An 18,687-nucleotide genomic window follows, 5' to 3' on the forward strand; every position below is an offset into this window, starting at 1 on the left:
GCTTGCAGTTTTTGACGTATCTTTGGGACTACTATGGACGGGAGCAACGAAATCCGCAGTGTGTTTCCAATTATGCCCGATTTTTAGATGTCCCTCTACGGACCGCCTTTACCAAATTACATATTTCTCTCATGCCGTGATTATGTACTTCCCATTCCACTGTTTCCTCTGGCGGAATGTGTGGAATGATATATTGTTCTAATTTTCTTGATGTATGACAGTTCATTTGTCTCACCGGCTCGACTTATCTTCCGCCATTTGGGCGGTTGTCCTTAGGATTGCCATATTGGCTCTTCTCTCCTGGATTGACGCTTGTTCCCTATTGCTGACCTTTACTTCATTTTTTGTGACTATTGCAGGACTGTCATTGACTTGTCCCTGAACTGTGTGACGGTGCTCAAAGATAATTTGCGTTGAAACGGTTGCCTCTTGGGCACGGAAATCAAGCTTATCGAGAAGACGAAATATGTTTGTTGCTGCCGGAATTGCGTACACTTCCCCATTCCCGTGCGCCAGACATATTTGGCACGTTTAGTGTGGTTATTTGTTTGTGTTTTTCATTTCTATTTTATTTTGAGAGTCTCTATTTTTTGCCTTTCTATGGTAGCGGTGGGCCTCCGCTGCCTACTTGTGGTCATTGTCCTCCTAGAATGGTTTTTTATTTTGTGTTTCGCGTTTTCGTTCTTCCTTCCTCACGTTCTTTCCACACCTTCAGAGGACGTTATTTTTTTTTCGCAACATCGTTTTGGACATGTTTCCGCTGGCCACGATGGATCTTTGTTCTCCTAAAGGAACTCCATTAAAAAAAAAAAAAAAAAAAAAAAAAAAATTAAAAAAAAACATTAAATAAATAAAAAAAAAAGCAATACTCTGTTACACAATAATAAAGAGTACAACACACCACTCTTTCCGTTATTCCACGTTTCTCGGGTTGGGACGGTGAGGGAGACACTGTGGCCAGGCCTCGGATTGCGACCCCTGCCCCCTTTGCCTCCACCGCCGCCCTGGCCCGATCTTGCAAGAAGGTATGTTTGGTTCAAAAAAAAAAAAAAGAGTGGTTAAGGCGTCTGACTAAAAAAAAAAATTAAAAAAAAGAGTGGTTAAGGCGTAAAAAAAAAAAAAAAAAGAAATCAGATTCCCTCTGGGAGCGTAGGTTCGAATCCTACCGGCTGCGTGTGATTTTGCGTAAAAACGAGCAGAAATTTTCGCACACATGTGACATGCGTGGGTGAAAGCGGATCCAAACCAGTGACACCATTCTCAACAAGACGGAAATTTATGTTTCAGAATACTGTTTCGCGACGGCCGCTGTCTGTTGCGGCTCTCGGTTTACCTCGCACGGACGCTAGTACTGCAGAAATCAGTCGCAGGCCCACGAACGCGCCCCCGTCATTTTGTCGCGCCGTCGCCGTATTCGTGAGTACGCAGATGTGCTTCAAAGTGTTGGACAGAGCGAGCATTCATTTCTTGTTAAGAATCGCAATTCAATTCATTCGAGTGTCGCAAAAGCAGTGGTGCAGCGTTTTCCTTTCTTAAGATCTCGCAGCTGCTTGCAAGTATGTCCATCGTTTAAGACGACAGAAAAGTAGCGTCAGCGGGAAGTCGGTGAAGTCGCCATTGGAGCCATAAGCCAGTAATTACGACACGCGAATCACTCAAACACCATGCAGCATGTACCACAATGCTCGCCCGAGGGACCGGGTAGCTCAGCCGGTAGAGCGCTAGACTTTCAACCAAAGGGTCCCGGGTTCAAACCCCCGTCCAGGCCAAAATTGATACACTGTCGTAACGGCTAATGTGCTGGCAACGGAAGCACTACAGAAACGAGTGAGGCCATGTCGTGTTCTTACGTCAGATTGCTTGAAAAGTTGCACTTGCCGAGAGACGCTTCTGCGACCGGCAGTCGTGGCCGAGTGGTTAAGGCGTCTGACTAGAAATCAGATTCCCTCTGGGAGCGTAGGTTCGAGTCCTACCGACTGCGTCCTTTTTGTGTCAAGAGGTGAAGAACATCTCCAACGGAACCGTGAAATGAGCGAATACGTGGGAAACACTGCATTCGAGACGCTTGTGAATTTTACAATTGTCCAGTGAGTGTCGACAAAACACGTAGCTCCTCTGCTGAGACGTACAAACTGCTGCAATTTCACTTTACATCGTGTGTCAGCTTTCTTCGATAGTCTGTTACGACCCTAGCGTAATGAGTTTATAGACAGCAGTCAGACGACGTTTTAATAGTAACAGCTCCACGCAACGACTACCCAACAGTAAAGGACATGAGGCAATGTGTCAGTATGCCTAAAGGGAGGGGTGTTCAGGTAACGTGAGCCCGGATAGCTCAGTCGGTAGAGCATTAGGCTTTTAACCTAAGGGTCCAGGGTTCAAGTCCCTGTTCGGGCGGAAATTTTAATACCTTGGTAGCCGCACGTCTCGTAGCGGTGTAAGCACTACGGAAAAGAATGCTGCTACGCCGTTTCCTGGCACTGCAGTGCTTTAAACAGTAGCAGTTGCATGTGTCGGGAGGATCTTCCGCTACTGGCAGTCGTGGCCGAGTGGTTAAGGCGTCTGACTCGAAATCAGATTCCCTCTGGGAGCGTAGGTTCGAATCCTACCGGCTGCGTGTGATTTTGCGTAAAAACGAGCAGAAATTTTCGCACACATGTGACATGCGTGGGTGAAAGCGGATCCAAACCAGTGACACCATTCTCAACAAGACGGAAATTTATGTTTCAGAATACTGTTTCGCGACGGCCGCTGTCTGTTGCGGCTCTCGGTTTACCTCGCACGGACGCTAGTACTGCAGAAATCAGTCGCAGGCCCACGAACGCGCCCCCGTCATTTTGTCGCGCCGTCGCCGTGTTCGTGAGTACGCAGATGTGCTTCAAAGTGTTGGACAGAGCGAGCATTCATTTCTTGTTAAGAATCGCAATTCAATTCATTCGAGTGTGGCAAAAGCAGTGGTGCAGCGTTTTCCTTTCTTAAGATCTCGCAGCTGCTTGCAAGTATGTCCATCGTTTAAGACGACAGAAAAGTAGCGTCAGCGGGAAGTCGGTGAAGTCGCCATTGGAGCCATAAGCCAGTAATTACGACACGCGAATCACTCAAACACCATGCAGCATGTACCACAATGCTCGGCCGAGGGACCGGGTAGCTCAGCCGGTAGAGCGCTAGACTTTCAACCAAAGGGTCCCGGGTTCAAACCCCCGTCCAGGCCAAAATTGATACACTGTCGTAACGGCTAATGTGCTGGCAACGGAAGCACTACAGAAACGAGTGAGGCCATGTCGTGTTCTTACGTCAGATTGCTTGAAAAGTTGCACTTGCCGAGAGACGCTTCTGCGACCGGCAGTCGTGGCCGAGTGGTTAAGGCGTCTGACTAGAAATCAGATTCCCTCTGGGAGCGTAGGTTCGAGTCCTACCGACTGCGTCCTTTTTTGTGTCAAGAGGTGAAGAACATCTCCAACGGAACCGTGAAATGAGCGAATACGTGGGAAACACTGCATTCGAGACGCTTGTGAATTTTACAATTGTCCAGTGAGTGTCGACAAAACACGTAGCTCCTCTGCTGAGACGTACAAACTGCTGCAATTTCACTTTACATCGTGTGTCAGCTTTCTTCGATAGTCTGTTACGACCCTAGCGTAATGAGTTTATAGACAGCAGTCAGACGACGTTTTAATAGTAACAGCTCCACGCAACGACTACCCAACAGTAAAGGACATGAGGCAATGTGTCAGTATGCCTAAAGGGAGGGGTGTTCAGGTAACGTGAGCCCGGATAGCTCAGTCGGTAGAGCATTAGGCTTTTAACCTAAGGGTCCAGGGTTCAAGTCCCTGTTCGGGCGGAAATTTTAATACCTTGGTAGCCGCACGTCTCGTAGCGGTGTAAGCACTACGGAAAAGAATGCTGCTACGCCGTTTCCTGGCACTGCAGTGCTTTAAACAGTAGCAGTTGCATGTGTCGGGAGGATCTTCCGCTACTGGCAGTCGTGGCCTTCAGTCTGGCTTTAGCTGCCGCAGCGGTCGCACGCTCCTCTAGTTGCTCCGTGAACGTCAGTGTTTACGCCAGTGTTTTCGTGTTTTGTGTTCGTTTATTGACGTTTTGCACGTGAATTAAGCGTTATCAATTGTGCATTTGGTTTTCTTTCGTGTCATCTTTCTACGAAGTGCCGTTGGAATTTCGGCGTTGTCTGAGATTTCTTCGCTGCAGAACACCATGGCAACCTCCGTGCGAAAAAACACCGTGATTTTCTCCTTCGACAAGTACACCCGTCGAGTACAGCCCTCTGCACTGGAAATACACGACTGGATTACCGAGGTAATTGGCCTTCATTCTGAATCTGTTCATACGATGCAGCTTGACTCTGATGAATACTGCATTTTTGTAAAGTTTAACGATTCCGTGAGTGTAGACCGCTTTCTGGCAAAATATGGTTATGAAACGGAATTTATCCACCGTGATGGTACTAAAAGTACTGTCAAACTCCGGAATTCCGAGTCTGTCATTAGAAATGTTAGGGTGTTGAATATTCCCATAGAAGTAGACAATTCGAAAATTAAAGATGCCCTTTCAAAGTATGGGGTTGTCAGGCAAATAGTCAACGAAAGGTGGGCTTCACGTTTCAAGCTGCAGTGCTTTAACGGCATTCGCTCCGTGGAGATGGAAGTGAAAGCAAACATTCCCTCCCACATCTTTGTTGACGGGCACAAGGCGCATGTTATGTACTCAGGACAAACCCCTACATGTCATGTATGTAACGAGTCTGGTCACCTCCGTCAGGACTGCCCTCGCCGTGTATTTGTGCTAACAAATAACCTTACGCAACGCCGGAAATTAACACTCAACGATTTGTTGCCAGCCAGTAATACAACAGAGCCGGCGGCGGTCGTGGATCCTGTTACTATCTCTGACAATGTTGCACTTCCTGTTGATGACTTTCCGTCCTTAAAACCTGCATTAACTGCTGAACTTCCGTCCCGTGACAGCGAGATTCCCACAAAAAAGCGTCCTCTAGAGGAAACTGAAAAAAATGTAGATGAGGACTCTTCCTGTGAAACACCCGTTGCCAGGAGGCCGAAGCCTAGTCCTGAAGATCTGTTGGAAGTGGACAACGAAGATGGAATGACGGTCGATGTGGCTCCCACTTCCGCACATGGACTTACACCGCCACGGACAGATAGTGACGCAGCGGGTAGTGACTTTCCACGGAAATGTGACCCTGAGCCTGAGGTCACGGCTGAAATACCCGCATCCAGTGCACAACCCATACAGTGCGAACCGTACGAGGAAGTACCTAGTAAACAACCTGCTGACTCCGAAGCGCAACGCCGCGCCGAAGGAGGAAATAAACACGCATCGCCGCCTCGACAGCACGACAACACAACAGACGCCACGCCGGAACCAAACATTGACGACTCGCAAGCCCCGGCCGTTGCCCCCTGCAGCCACCGCCGGCGGTTGCGACCGACACCGGGTCTTACTGTCACGCGTCCTCACGCGAAAGCTCCATCAGAGAAGAAAGACATCAAGAAACAGAATATTAAATATGAAGTCATCAGGGCCAACACTGACGTGGAGAAAGAGAATGGCCGCAGTGACTTATAGAAATGCATTGTCCGGATTTCAGGATACTTCTCAAGCTCTTTGTTTCAAAGCAGTGCAACTTTTACTAGGAAGTTAGTACATGTAATGGGCACGCAGCTTGTAAAGGTCGTGCGTTGTGGGGAAGCACGTTTGCTGCTATAATCATACCGAACCTCATCCCAAATAGCTTCTTCCGGTATGTCTGTGCTGCAAGCTTATAGCATTACTACTATTAACATTAATAAAATACAGTCACCCTTGAAATTGGCAGCACTAAAAGAATTCTTGTACCAGTCCGGAACAGATATCGCTTTGCTACAAGAAGTTGCGATATCGGAATTTCGGATCCCAGGCTTTTTTGAAATTGTTAATGTTTCTACGGAAGCCAATGTCGGTACAGCCATTCTTATAAGGGAAGGCATTCCGGTGACTGAAATCGAACGACTAGAATCAGGTAGGGCCATAGGCATAAAAATTTTCGATGTAACAGTGCTTAACCTTTACGCCCCTTCAGGAACTTCCCACAAATTGGATCGTGTGAAGTTTTTTCAAGATGAACTGATCTATTTATTGAGGAAAAATCCGTGTTCTCTTATACTAGGTGGAGATTTTAACTGTGTTTTAAACCAGAAAGATCAACAACCCAACTTCAACTACTCGCCACAGTTAAAAAAGTTAGTAAGTGATCTCCACCTTAAGGATGTGTGGGAACTTCAGCATCCGACGTCAGTCGGTTTCACGTATATAACCAGCCACTCCCGCAGCAGATTAGATAGAATTTACGTGTCACCAAATTTGCAAAATTCTTTATTAAACGTTGAGACTATTCCTGTGTATTTTAGCGATCACAGTACACTTTTAACTTGCTTTAATCTAAGTGTACAGCCAACCCGTCGATTCAGAGGCCAATGGAACTTAAATATTTCTGTTTTAACTGACGACGAACTGGAACAGGAAATAAGGTTTGCGTGGACTATGTGCCTCCGCACAGTAGACAAGCACCCAACAGTCATTGACTGGTGGACAAGGAGGGCTAAACCAAAGCTGCGGAAAGTTGTCATGCAGTATAGTGCAGCGAGGCACAGGGAGTTGAGGAATACAATGGAGTTTTATTATAAAGTTTTAAGGGACTTATATCAACAAGCCCATGATGACGTAATTCGTCTGCATGATATCAAAAAAATTAAAGCCAAGTTATTAAGCATTAAACGGCAACAGATGGAGGGACTCAAAATTAAATCGAAAGCCACATCAGTCGTAGCAGATGAAACAGCTTCTCTGTATCACTTGGTGCGGCATGCTAAGAACAGACGTCTAACTTTCATTGATGAAGTCCAGACGCATACTGGTACGAGGCTCACATGCCAGAAACAAATACTGGACGAAGTCCACAGGTACTATGAAACCCTATATGCCCCTACCACAGTGGAAGATGCAGCTCTCGAGGACTTTCTCAATATTTTAGGTCCAAAATTGTCGGGCACAGACAACGCTGACATCCTGTCACCTATTACTAAAGATGAAGTGCATGAGGCAGTGCGTAACTCACCTCTCAACAAATCTCCGGGATTTGATGGCCTCCCTGTGGAGTTTTATGCCCGCTACTGGTCTATCATTGGGGACAAGATCACTTCCATGGCAAATGAGGTCCTGAACGGACAACCGATCCCTGCAGAGTTTAAGGAAAGTAAAATAATACTGATTCCTAAGAGTAAAGGCAAAACCAACTTAAACAATTTTCGGCCTCTTTCGCTCCTAAATTCTGATTACAAAATAATTTCGCGTATTATCAACAAAAGACTCTCTGCCTATTCCAACAAAATATTGAGTCATTACCAATCTTGTTCTCCGACCAGAACGATATTCGAAAGTCTATCTGCATACAGAGACGTCATTGCAATTACCTCCGTGACAAGTATAAAATGTGCGTTAATCTTTATCGATTTCAACAAAGCTTTTGACCGTGTTAGTCATAGATACCTCTTTGCGACGCTGTCAAGAATGGCTTTCCACCCCCATATTGTGAACATGATAAGGAATATTGCAACGGGTATAAATGCGAAAATAGCAATCAATGGCCAAACATCTAAACCCATACAGATAAGGCGAGGGGTTCCACAGGGCAGTCCCTTATCAATGTTTTTATTTTCCGTATCTTTAGAGCCCTTCCTCCGCACTGTCCACGCAAGATTAACAGGCCTAACATTGAGTGGTGAGAAAACTGTCATACGAGCCTATGCTGATGACGTGGGCGTTGTAATAAGGAATAAGGAGGAGGCTGTTACACTGGAAAGAGAAATCCAAAGATATTGTCTAGCGTCGGGAGCGACAGCAAATGAAAACAAAAGTCAAATATTGAATCTACGGGGCCTCGATCACCTTCGACTGGCATGGGCTAAACAAGACACCAAACATAAAACTTTGGGCATAACCTTAATGGCATGTCCGATGCGGATGGCTGCTTTTAACTGGACGGAAACTAGGAGGAAAGTTCATGGTGCTGTAATGGAGAACATCCATCGAACTATGGACCTGGTGCAAAAAGTCAGATTCATCAACTCATGCGTTTTGTCTAAAGCGTATTTCACTGCGCAAGTCTTTCCGATCCCTAAACTCATAGCGAAAGGGATCATGTCCACTGTTACCAATTATTTATGGCGAGGAGACATATTCAGGGTTGGTGCGACTACGGTTATACTGGATGTCAGAAACGGGGGCCTCGGTTTGGTGGATATTCGCAATAAAGCGTCTGCTCTGTTCCTCAAACGGACTTTCCATATACTCAGAGAACTTCCACAATGTATAACCGCAAAGCTCTTCGGGGCTGTGACACCCCATAGCCTGCAAGCACCGATTGATGTGCGAAGGATTAATGCCCGTCTGCAGTATGTGAGGAACTTTTTCCTCGAAGCAAGTTATCTTAGTGACGAAATCAGAAGCAACACACGTATCACAGCGCGCGACATCATACTTGAAAGGAAGTTCAATGAGGGTAGAAACAAAATTGAAACGAAATTCCCAAATTGTGACTGGACAGCTGTATGGCGGAACATCAACTATGCCGGGCTATCTACAGACGCTATTTCCGCATGGTACAAAACAGTTAATAATGTCATCAGCACCAACGAGAGACTATATGGGATCGGTTTAAACCAGACACACCTTTGTGGAAACTGCAATCTGGTGGATACACTCGGCCACAGATTCACATGTGGTGGCAATGTGCATAACTGGAATTTGATCAGGCAACAAATCGCCTTTCTCACCAGATCCTCTACGCAATATATAACGCCATCGCTCCTCCTGAGACCGGACATGACATACTTTCCGAAATTAAAAACCAACGCCATTAGCTGGTTACTGGGAAAATATGTTAGTTATGTCATCAACACATTTGGGTCGGACAACGAGATCGAGTTCCGCGTTTACATGAAGTGTGAATATGCAAAAATCAGCACGTATCGCAACCACAAGAAGCACTATGGCAACATGCTGAAGATCATTTTTGAAAAAATGGGTGTTGGTTAAATATGTGGAACCACTACAACACCTTGCACGAGGACGAACACAAGAAAAATACTAGTCACTTGGTTCCTTATTATTATTTACTTTTACCTTGCTTCAGGAACTTTCTGTTATTTTTATTTTTTTATTTTTTTTTATCAGTGTTCCGTTCCTACTCAGTGAAGAGTTTTTCTTTGTTTTTCTTACATCGGAGAATGGGACTATTGTGTTACGATTTCTGCACATTTAGTGTTATGACCCAACAGGGAACGTGAAAAAGGGGTGGGAGGGGTTTGGGTCTCGACGCACTGGCAGTGCCGTGAACAGACCCCACTGCTTGTGCGGCGTGTACCATGCCCTGACCATTCTAAAAAAAAGAAAAAAAAATGGTGTAACGGTTAATAAAAAAAAAAAAAAGTGGCTAGGATACCTGGCTAAAAAAAAAAAAAAAAAAGTGGTTAAGGCGTCTGACTAAAAAAAAAAAAAAAAGTGGTTAAGGCGTCTGACTAGAAATCAGATTCCCTCTGGGAGCGTAGGTTCGAGTCCTACCGACTGCGTCCTTTTTTGTGTCAAGAGGTGAAGAACATCTCCAACGGAACCGTGAAATGAGCGAATACGTGGGAAACACTGCATTCGAGACGCTTGTGAATTTTACAATTGTCCAGTGAGTGTCGACAAAACACGTAGCTCCTCTGCTGAGACGTACAAACTGCTGCAATTTCACTTTACATCGTGTGTCAGCTTTCTTCGATAGTCTGTTACGACCCTAGCGTAATGAGTTTATAGACAGCAGTCAGACGACGTTTTAATAGTAACAGCTCCACGCAACGACTACCCAACAGTAAAGGACATGAGGCAATGTGTCAGTATGCCTAAAGGGAGGGGTGTTCAGGTAACGTGAGCCCGGATAGCTCAGTCGGTAGAGCATTAGGCTTTTAACCTAAGGGTCCAGGGTTCAAGTCCCTGTTCGGGCGGAAATTTTAATACCTTGGTAGCCGCACGTCTCGTAGCGGTGTAAGCACTACGGAAAAGAATGCTGCTACGCCGTTTCCTGGCACTGCAGTGCTTTAAACAGTAGCAGTTGCATGTGTCGGGAGGATCTTCCGCTACTGGCAGTCGTGGCCGAGTGGTTAAGGCGTCTGACTCGAAATCAGATTCCCTCTGGGAGCGTAGGTTCGAATCCTACCGGCTGCGTGTGATTTTGCGTAAAAACGAGCAGAAATTTTCGCACACATGTGACATGCGTGGGTGAAAGCGGATCCAAACCAGTGACACCATTCTCAACAAGACGGAAATTTATGTTTCAGAATACTGTTTCGCGACGGCCGCTGTCTGTTGCGGCTCTCGGTTTACCTCGCACGGACGCTAGTACTGCAGAAATCAGTCGCAGGCCCACGAACGCGCCCCCGTCATTTTGTCGCGCCGTCGCCGTGTTCGTGAGTACGCAGATGTGCTTCAAAGTGTTGGACAGAGCGAGCATTCATTTCTTGTTAAGAATCGCAATTCAATTCATTCGAGTGTGGCAAAAGCAGTGGTGCAGCGTTTTCCTTTCTTAAGATCTCGCAGCTGCTTGCAAGTATGTCCATCGTTTAAGACGACAGAAAAGTAGCGTCAGCGGGAAGTCGGTGAAGTCGCCATTGGAGCCATAAGCCAGTAATTACGACACGCGAATCACTCAAACACCATGCAGCATGTACCACAATGCTCGGCCGAGGGACCGGGTAGCTCAGCCGGTAGAGCGCTAGACTTTCAACCAAAGGGTCCCGGGTTCAAACCCCCGTCCAGGCCAAAATTGATACACTGTCGTAACGGCTAATGTGCTGGCAACGGAAGCACTACAGAAACGAGTGAGGCCATGTCGTGTTCTTACGTCAGATTGCTTGAAAAGTTGCACTTGCCGAGAGACGCTTCTGCGACCGGCAGTCGTGGCCGAGTGGTTAAGGCGTCTGACTAGAAATCAGATTCCCTCTGGGAGCGTAGGTTCGAGTCCTACCGACTGCGTCCTTTTTGTGTCAAGAGGTGAAGAACATCTCCAACGGAACCGTGAAATGAGCGAATACGTGGGAAACACTGCATTCGAGACGCTTGTGAATTTTACAATTGTCCAGTGAGTGTCGACAAAACACGTAGCTCCTCTGCTGAGACGTACAAACTGCTGCAATTTCACTTTACATCGTGTGTCAGCTTTCTTCGATAGTCTGTTACGACCCTAGCGTAATGAGTTTATAGACAGCAGTCAGACGACGTTTTAATAGTAACAGCTCCACGCAACGACTACCCAACAGTAAAGGACATGAGGCAATGTGTCAGTATGCCTAAAGGGAGGGGTGTTCAGGTAACGTGAGCCCGGATAGCTCAGTCGGTAGAGCATTAGGCTTTTAACCTAAGGGTCCAGGGTTCAAGTCCCTGTTCGGGCGGAAATTTTAATACCTTGGTAGCCGCACGTCTCGTAGCGGTGTAAGCACTACGGAAAAGAATGCTGCTACGCCGTTTCCTGGCACTGCAGTGCTTTAAACAGTAGCAGTTGCATGTGTCGGGAGGATCTTCCGCTACTGGCAGTCGTGGCCGAGTGGTTAAGGCGTCTGACTCGAAATCAGATTCCCTCTGGGAGCGTAGGTTCGAATCCTACCGGCTGCGTGTGATTTTGCGTAAAAACGAGCAGAAATTTTCGCACACATGTGACATGCGTGGGTGAAAGCGGATCCAAACCAGTGACACCATTCTCAACAAGACGGAAATTTATGTTTCAGAATACTGTTTCGCGACGGCCGCTGTCTGTTGCGGCTCTCGGTTTACCTCGCACGGACGCTAGTACTGCAGAAATCAGTCGCAGGCCCACGAACGCGCCCCCGTCATTTTGTCGCGCCGTCGCCGTGTTCGTGAGTACGCAGATGTGCTTCAAAGTGTTGGACAGAGCGAGCATTCATTTCTTGTTAAGAATCGCAATTCAATTCATTCGAGTGTGGCAAAAGCAGTGGTGCAGCGTTTTCCTTTCTTAAGATCTCGCAGCTGCTTGCAAGTATGTCCATCGTTTAAGACGACAGAAAAGTAGCGTCAGCGGGAAGTCGGTGAAGTCGCCATTGGAGCCATAAGCCAGTAATTACGACACGCGAATCACTCAAACACCATGCAGCATGTACCACAATGCTCGGCCGAGGGACCGGGTAGCTCAGCCGGTAGAGCGCTAGACTTTCAACCAAAGGGTCCCGGGTTCAAACCCCCGTCCAGGCCAAAATTGATACACTGTCGTAACGGCTAATGTGCTGGCAACGGAAGCACTACAGAAACGAGTGAGGCCATGTCGTGTTCTTACGTCAGATTGCTTGAAAAGTTGCACTTGCCGAGAGACGCTTCTGCGACCGGCAGTCGTGGCCGAGTGGTTCCTGCCTGCAGCGGCCGTGGCGTGCGGTTGTCTGTGCTCGCGCTGTGGCTGGCTTGTTTATTTCTGCAGGGTAAGTCGCTCGCTAGCAGCGGTTATTCTTGCGTTTGTGGAATGACGTTGAGAATTCAGTGATGGCACATGCTATGAGAAAAGACACTTTGAAGTTAACGTTCGAAAACACGTTTGCCCGGCCAACCTCCTTCGAAGTCGAAGATTTCCTCGAAGACGTGATGAAAATTGGACTCGATGAGATTATCGGTATACATTTGTCGATTCTGTCTAGTACCGTTTATATCAAGATGAGAGATGCCGAGTTTTGTGACAAACTAGTTGACTCCTATAGTTCCGGTTTGAAGTTTAAGCATAGTGATGGCAATGTTGGTGTCGTTACTGTTTCCCACGCCGGGCTTGGACTTCGAACAATTCGTATTTTTGAACTACCATTTGAGGTCCCAGCAGAACAGATTAATGTTGCGATATCGCCGTATGGCAAAGTTTTGAGCAACTTTGCAGAACGTTGGTCTCCGGCACATAAGTATCCGGTCCTGAATGGCGTCAGGCAGCTTAAAGTTGACTTGCAACGCCATATTCCGTCGTACGTCACGGTTTGTGGGTACCGTGCCGTCGTAATGTATGATGGCCAACCTAGGACATGTGCCAGATGTAACTCGACGGGACATGTTCGTGCGGAATGTTTACAGCGTCGTGTGGTTCAACTGCCAACTGGAGAGAGTGTTAGCCCCCCCGCGATGTCAACTTTAGCGCCATCGTATGTGTCGGTTGCCCGCGGTGAGCCGTCAATCCAACCGACTCGCGATACACCTGCCGGACCCAGTCGCATCGTTAATGTGACATCTCCGGACACGCCAGTCGCATCCGAGATAGCTGCTTCTGAAACCCATGACACTAACAGGACCAGTGATATGGCGGTGGACCAACCCTCACGGGGTGCTGAGTTGGCGGAGGTGTCCATGGCTCCTGCTCCCATGTCTGAACAAGTCAGTGAAACGATGCCCAACTCTGACACAGTAATACGGGGTACTCGATCTCCGAAGAAAAATAAAAAACGGAGGATGGCTCACCAAGGTGCGGAAGATACAGCACCGAGCTTGCGGGGAAAGGCTAAATTAATCGGCCAGAACTTAAAAGAAGGCCCCGAAGACGCTGCCGCCTCGCCTTCGCGCTCGCGTGACACAACACGATCAGACGACACCATGTCGGAGACTTCCACGATGTTCGACAGCGGACCAGATGAGACGCCGCCTCCGCACATTGAGCCACAGGATACGAATCCACCAGTTCCTGAGCCAGTAGGCACCCTTTCCTCTCCCAATTGGGCAGACGAGTGTGAAACGCATGCAGCTGATGTAGAGATGCAGGATGATTCCACACCCTCGACCGGCTCCTTGCCCCCCGTATCAGCAGTTGATGGCAACAACGTCCACGTGGCCATGGCTACTCAAACGACCGACACGGTCGGCGCCTCCAATTGACGGCTGTATGACGCATCCTATTGTCTGCTCCTTTCGTTCCATCAATCTATGACCACCTTGCAGGCCTACAAGATCCTGACTCTCAATATAAATAAGATACGTAGTGATTTGAATCTGAAAAACTTACAAGACTTGTTATACGCAGCCGACATAGATATTGCAATGCTTCAGGAAGTGAGTGATATCAGGTTAGACCACATAGCCGGGTATAACGCTTTCGTGAACCCTGGCAACGGTTTCGAACTTGGAACAGCATTACTGTTAAAAGAAGGGATCATTGCAAATTGTGAGGCCAAACTGGTGACCGGAAGAGGGATAGCAGTAACTGTCAATGACATCAGACTGATTAATATTTACGCACCTTCTGGGTCCAGTAACAGGCAACGCCGTGCAGAATTTTTTCGCCACGAGATCCTTCCGCTCTTCGGGACCAATTACAGTGATGTCATTTTTGGCGGCGATTTCAATTGTGTGCTTCGTCAAACAGATCAAACTCCACACTTTAATCGGTGTGTTGAATTAGAACAGATCATTCAAGACCTCCGTTTCACTGACACTTGGACGTCCACGCACGGCGTGGCAGTGGGTTTTACGCATGTTACCAATCATTCGGCAAGTAGGTTAGATAGAATTTACATAACGCGTAATTTAACGCAACACCTGCTACACACCGAAATATGGCCTACTGTGTTTTCCGATCATGCTGCCTATATCTGTACCGTCAACATGCAAAAACAGGAAACATACCGGAGTCGAGGGTTATGGAAGTTCAACATCGCACATTTGCATGATCCTGCATGTCGAGAAGCCTTCCTGTCCACCTGGACGGCATGTGAACGCAAATTCAATTCCTACAACTCCGCGATCGAGTGGTGGCTAAAATGCGCCAAACCACAAATTAGGAAAACTTTCATGTTTTACTCCCGTCAGAAAACTCAGTGGCAAAAACGGACGATGGAATTCGACTTTCAGTGTCTTCGGGAGTTGTATACATCGGACGCGACCGTCATCGGCAATTTTGCAAAGATCAAACGAATTCAGGCAAAACTTTTAACGCTGCAACGGAAACAGTTGGAAGGTTTTCAAATTCGGGCGCGAGTTCCTAAGACGGTGCAAGAAGAAGAAGCTGCCATGTATCACATGTTACGTGAAAGTCGACGAGGCAGTCGGAAAATCATTACACAAATCCGAACCAGCGCCGGTGCAATAGTTACTACACAAAGTGAAATTATGCGTGCGATTGAAGAGTACTATCGAGACCTGATGTCCAATAAAATGACGGATGATACCGTGTTTGCGGATTTTGCGACAAATTTATCACGGAAACTCAGCCCCACAGAGGCGACTCAGCTGCTGACGGAGGTGACAGAAGACGAATTAACAGACATTATCCTAAGGAGTCCGAGGAATAAATCTCCTGGCTGCGATGGACTACCTGCTGAAGTATATCAAGCCTTCTGGCCGCAGATGAAATCGAAACTACTTGCAATATGTCACGAACTAATGAACCCTCAAACCGTTATTCCGCAGGAATTTCGCCAAGGAATTGTTGTCTTACTGCCCAAGACGCCGTGCAGTAACACCCTCACAAACCTGAGACCTCTCACATTATTAAATAGTGATTATAAACTATTCGCCCGTGTTCTGAGCCAACGGCTCAAAACTGTCATGACCACAATCACAGGCCCGTATCAAACGAGTGTCGGTAGCGGTAGATCTATTTACCACACGCTCACGGATTACCGAGATATCATTGCCGTAGCGGAGGCTTGCAAATTAAAATGCGCCCTCTTCATGATAGACTTTGCAAAAGCGTTCGACAGGGTGAGCCATCGGTTCCTTTTCCGCGTCATGCAGGAATTGGGATTTCCGCACCAGTTCACCCAAGTACTCGACAATATGATCCGTAATAGTACGTCGCGAATCCAAATTAATGGTCGCCTCAGTGGCGCTATTGATATCGAGTGTTCGGTGAGGCAAGGCTGTCCGATGTCGATGGCTCTCTTTGCCATCGCCATAGAACCTCTGCTCGCTACGCTAACTGCACATTTGCAGGGATTGGAAATCAATAGCCAGAAGATTGTGTGCCGTGCGTACGCAGATGATGTTGGCTTTCTTGTCGTGAATGCGCAAGAAGTGCGGTCCTCACTGCAAATACTTCAACGATATGAGGCGGCATCTGGGGCGAAGGTGAACTGGCAAAAATCTGGACTTATGAATGTCGGACGGGGTATAAATCTCCCCAACCATGCCCGATTACGAGAAATTACCGGTGTCAAGTGCTTAGGACTTGAGTTTCGGCGGACGATACAGAATACCATTGCTGTTAATTATAGAGCTCTACTTCATAAGGTTAGGGCATGTGTACAACTGCATAGCATGAGGCAACTGAATGCTCTCCAAAAAGTTGAACTGGTCAACACCTATATCCTCTCGAAGATTAACTATGTAGCCAAAGTGTTGCCTCTTCCCAGTAGCATTGCACATCGAATGCTGTCTGCCCTGGGCCATTTCGTGACCCGAGGCAATATCTTCAAAGTTAAATATGTTACGTTGACGCTCCCTACTCGGAAGGGCGGATTAAACCTCACTGATGTAAATAAAAAGGCACAGGCGCTCTATTTAAGCAGTATGTATAAGCTGTGGACAACATCTCCACACTGTCTCACTGCTCACCTTCTCAACGAAATCTCCCCGGCGGACCTCAATCCCCCGATTGATGTACATCATATTCCACATGCTCTTTCCCATTTAAAATACTTCCTGTTGGAATATAGTTATGCTCGAACAAGAATTCCGGAGAAGGAAATAACGGTGGTGAAGCAACTTTATAAGACTTTGATTGAGTCCACATCCAGGAATAACATCGAAGTCAAATATACAGCTCACAATTGGCCGGTCATTTGGGATAATCTTCATTCACGCCATTTACCGTCTCACGTGCGAGCGTCTTGGTATCTCACGGTGAATCGTAAAATCGCTACCAATGCCAGACTCCATTCCATTCATCTGGCCGATTCACCCTTATGCAACAGTTGCCAGGTACAAGATAGCGAGGAACACCGCTTTGTCTGCGAAAAAGTGCGAGATGTTTGGGTGGCCATACGACAGTTGTTGGCAAGCATCACTAGAACCTGCCCTGCGACCATAACGCCAGCTGACTTCCTCACTCCGGAGGTAGTGCCTTACCCGCAGACCAAACGAAATTCAGTGAACTGGCTTAAAGGCCACACAGTTTACTATCTTTTTAATGTGAACGAAACGAGTAAAGAAGACTTTCTTATGTATTTAATGATACAGCACCACCGACTACAGCAGACTCAAAACTATAAAGCTCATTTTGCAAACTTTTTGACTCACACGATCATTTCACAGCCACTATAGGATGGTGTGTTTAAAGCCATTTCTTCCGACATGGTGGATTTCCACCCTGCCTTCGGACGCCTCACATGAAGGCCCAAGAAGTTACAGCGAGGCAGACTACTTTACGAGTGCGTTACTTGGATCATTGTCACGTTCGGAAATTAACTGAATGTTTGTCGTAGCGCGTTTCGTATCATTGGTGGTTGCCTTGCACGGAACTGCGGTTCCTAGTTTTCCTAGTTTTCTTGATTGTCACAGACGATCCGATGGAGAGAAACAACGATAGAAGACTTTTCATTTATTTTGCTCATCCACTACTTACTCAGATTGGTGGAGTGAGATGCCATCATGTGGTGCAAAGTGCACGGATTCCCCGGCTCTCCTGCATACATATGAAAATGGACATATATCATTTACACTGCAAATGGATGCAACATTTCGTCTCCGGATTAATTTCTGTTTTTGTATTACTGGCGGCGGAGTCAAGCCCCACCATTTCCTCGTTACGCCGAAGGGTTAGGGTGACGCGGTGACAGTTCCGGCGAGAGGCGCAGTGGCCAGGCCTCAGATTCCATGACCCCTGCCCGCTTTGCCTCTCCCTGCCTGCTACCGCCTTTTAAAAATGAGACAACAGCGAAAAAAAAAATAAAAAAAATAAAAAAAAACTGAAACAATAAAAAAACGTAAAAAAAAGTGGTAAAAAAAAAAAGTGGCTAGGATACCTGGCTCTCACCCAGGAGGCCCGGGTAAAAAAAAGAAAAAAAAAAAAAAAGTGGTTAAGGCGTCTGACTTTAAAAAAAAAAAAAAAGTGGTTAAGGCGTCTGACTAGAAATCAGATTCCCTCTGGGAGCGTAGGTTCGAGTCCTACCGACTGCGTCCTTTTTTGTGTCAAGAGGTGAAGAACATCTCCAACGGAACCGTGAAATGAGCGAATACGTGGGAAACACTGCATTCGAGACGCTTGTGAATTTTACAATTGTCCAGTGAGTGTCGACAAAACACGTAGCTCCTCTGCTGAGACGTACAAACTGCTGCAATTTCACTTTACATCGTGTGTCAGCTTTCTTCGATAGTCTGTTACGACCCTAGCGTAATGAGTTTATAGACAGCAGTCAGACGACGTTTTAATAGTAACAGCTCCACGCAACGACTACCCAACAGTAAAGGACATGAGGCAATGTGTCAGTATGCCTAAAGGGAGGGGTGTTCAGGTAACGTGAGCCCGGATAGCTCAGTCGGTAGAGCATTAGGCTTTTAACCTAAGGGTCCAGGGTTCAAGTCCCTGTTCGGGCGGAAATTTTAATACCTTGGTAGCCGCACGTCTCGTAGCGGTGTAAGCACTACGGAAAAGAATGCTGCTACGCC

At 46.9% G+C, this 18,687-nt stretch overlaps 11 non-coding genes across 11 annotated transcripts; all 11 read left to right on the plus strand.

Moving 5' to 3' along the window:
• Nucleotides 1–1,899: 1,899 nt before the first annotated feature.
• On the plus strand, nt 1,900–1,981 carry Trnas-aga (transfer RNA serine (anticodon AGA)). Its single transcript has one exon. It is a non-coding gene; the product is annotated as a tRNA-Ser (tRNA).
• A 343-nt stretch (nt 1,982–2,324) lies between these two features.
• Trnak-uuu (transfer RNA lysine (anticodon UUU)) lies at nt 2,325–2,397 on the plus strand. The gene has a single exon. It is a non-coding gene; the product is annotated as a tRNA-Lys (tRNA).
• Nucleotides 2,398–2,535: 138 nt separating this feature from the next.
• Trnas-cga (transfer RNA serine (anticodon CGA)) lies at nt 2,536–2,617 on the plus strand. Its single transcript has one exon. It is a non-coding gene; the product is annotated as a tRNA-Ser (tRNA).
• Nucleotides 2,618–3,342: 725 nt separating this feature from the next.
• Trnas-aga (transfer RNA serine (anticodon AGA)) lies at nt 3,343–3,424 on the plus strand. Its single transcript has one exon. It is a non-coding gene; the product is annotated as a tRNA-Ser (tRNA).
• Nucleotides 3,425–3,768: 344 nt separating this feature from the next.
• On the plus strand, nt 3,769–3,841 carry Trnak-uuu (transfer RNA lysine (anticodon UUU)). The gene has a single exon. It is a non-coding gene; the product is annotated as a tRNA-Lys (tRNA).
• A 6,144-nt stretch (nt 3,842–9,985) lies between these two features.
• Nucleotides 9,986–10,058, plus strand: Trnak-uuu (transfer RNA lysine (anticodon UUU)). The gene has a single exon. It is a non-coding gene; the product is annotated as a tRNA-Lys (tRNA).
• Nucleotides 10,059–10,196: 138 nt separating this feature from the next.
• On the plus strand, nt 10,197–10,278 carry Trnas-cga (transfer RNA serine (anticodon CGA)). The gene has a single exon. It is a non-coding gene; the product is annotated as a tRNA-Ser (tRNA).
• A 725-nt stretch (nt 10,279–11,003) lies between these two features.
• Nucleotides 11,004–11,085, plus strand: Trnas-aga (transfer RNA serine (anticodon AGA)). Its single transcript has one exon. It is a non-coding gene; the product is annotated as a tRNA-Ser (tRNA).
• Nucleotides 11,086–11,428: 343 nt separating this feature from the next.
• Nucleotides 11,429–11,501, plus strand: Trnak-uuu (transfer RNA lysine (anticodon UUU)). The gene has a single exon. It is a non-coding gene; the product is annotated as a tRNA-Lys (tRNA).
• A 138-nt stretch (nt 11,502–11,639) lies between these two features.
• Trnas-cga (transfer RNA serine (anticodon CGA)) lies at nt 11,640–11,721 on the plus strand. Its single transcript has one exon. It is a non-coding gene; the product is annotated as a tRNA-Ser (tRNA).
• A 6,821-nt stretch (nt 11,722–18,542) lies between these two features.
• Nucleotides 18,543–18,615, plus strand: Trnak-uuu (transfer RNA lysine (anticodon UUU)). The gene has a single exon. It is a non-coding gene; the product is annotated as a tRNA-Lys (tRNA).
• Nucleotides 18,616–18,687: the final 72 nt, after the last annotated feature.

The sequence above is a fragment of the Schistocerca nitens genome, chromosome 4 (assembly GCF_023898315.1).
Source record: "Schistocerca nitens isolate TAMUIC-IGC-003100 chromosome 4, iqSchNite1.1, whole genome shotgun sequence".
NCBI classification, from domain to species: Eukaryota; Metazoa; Arthropoda; class Insecta; order Orthoptera; family Acrididae; genus Schistocerca; species Schistocerca nitens.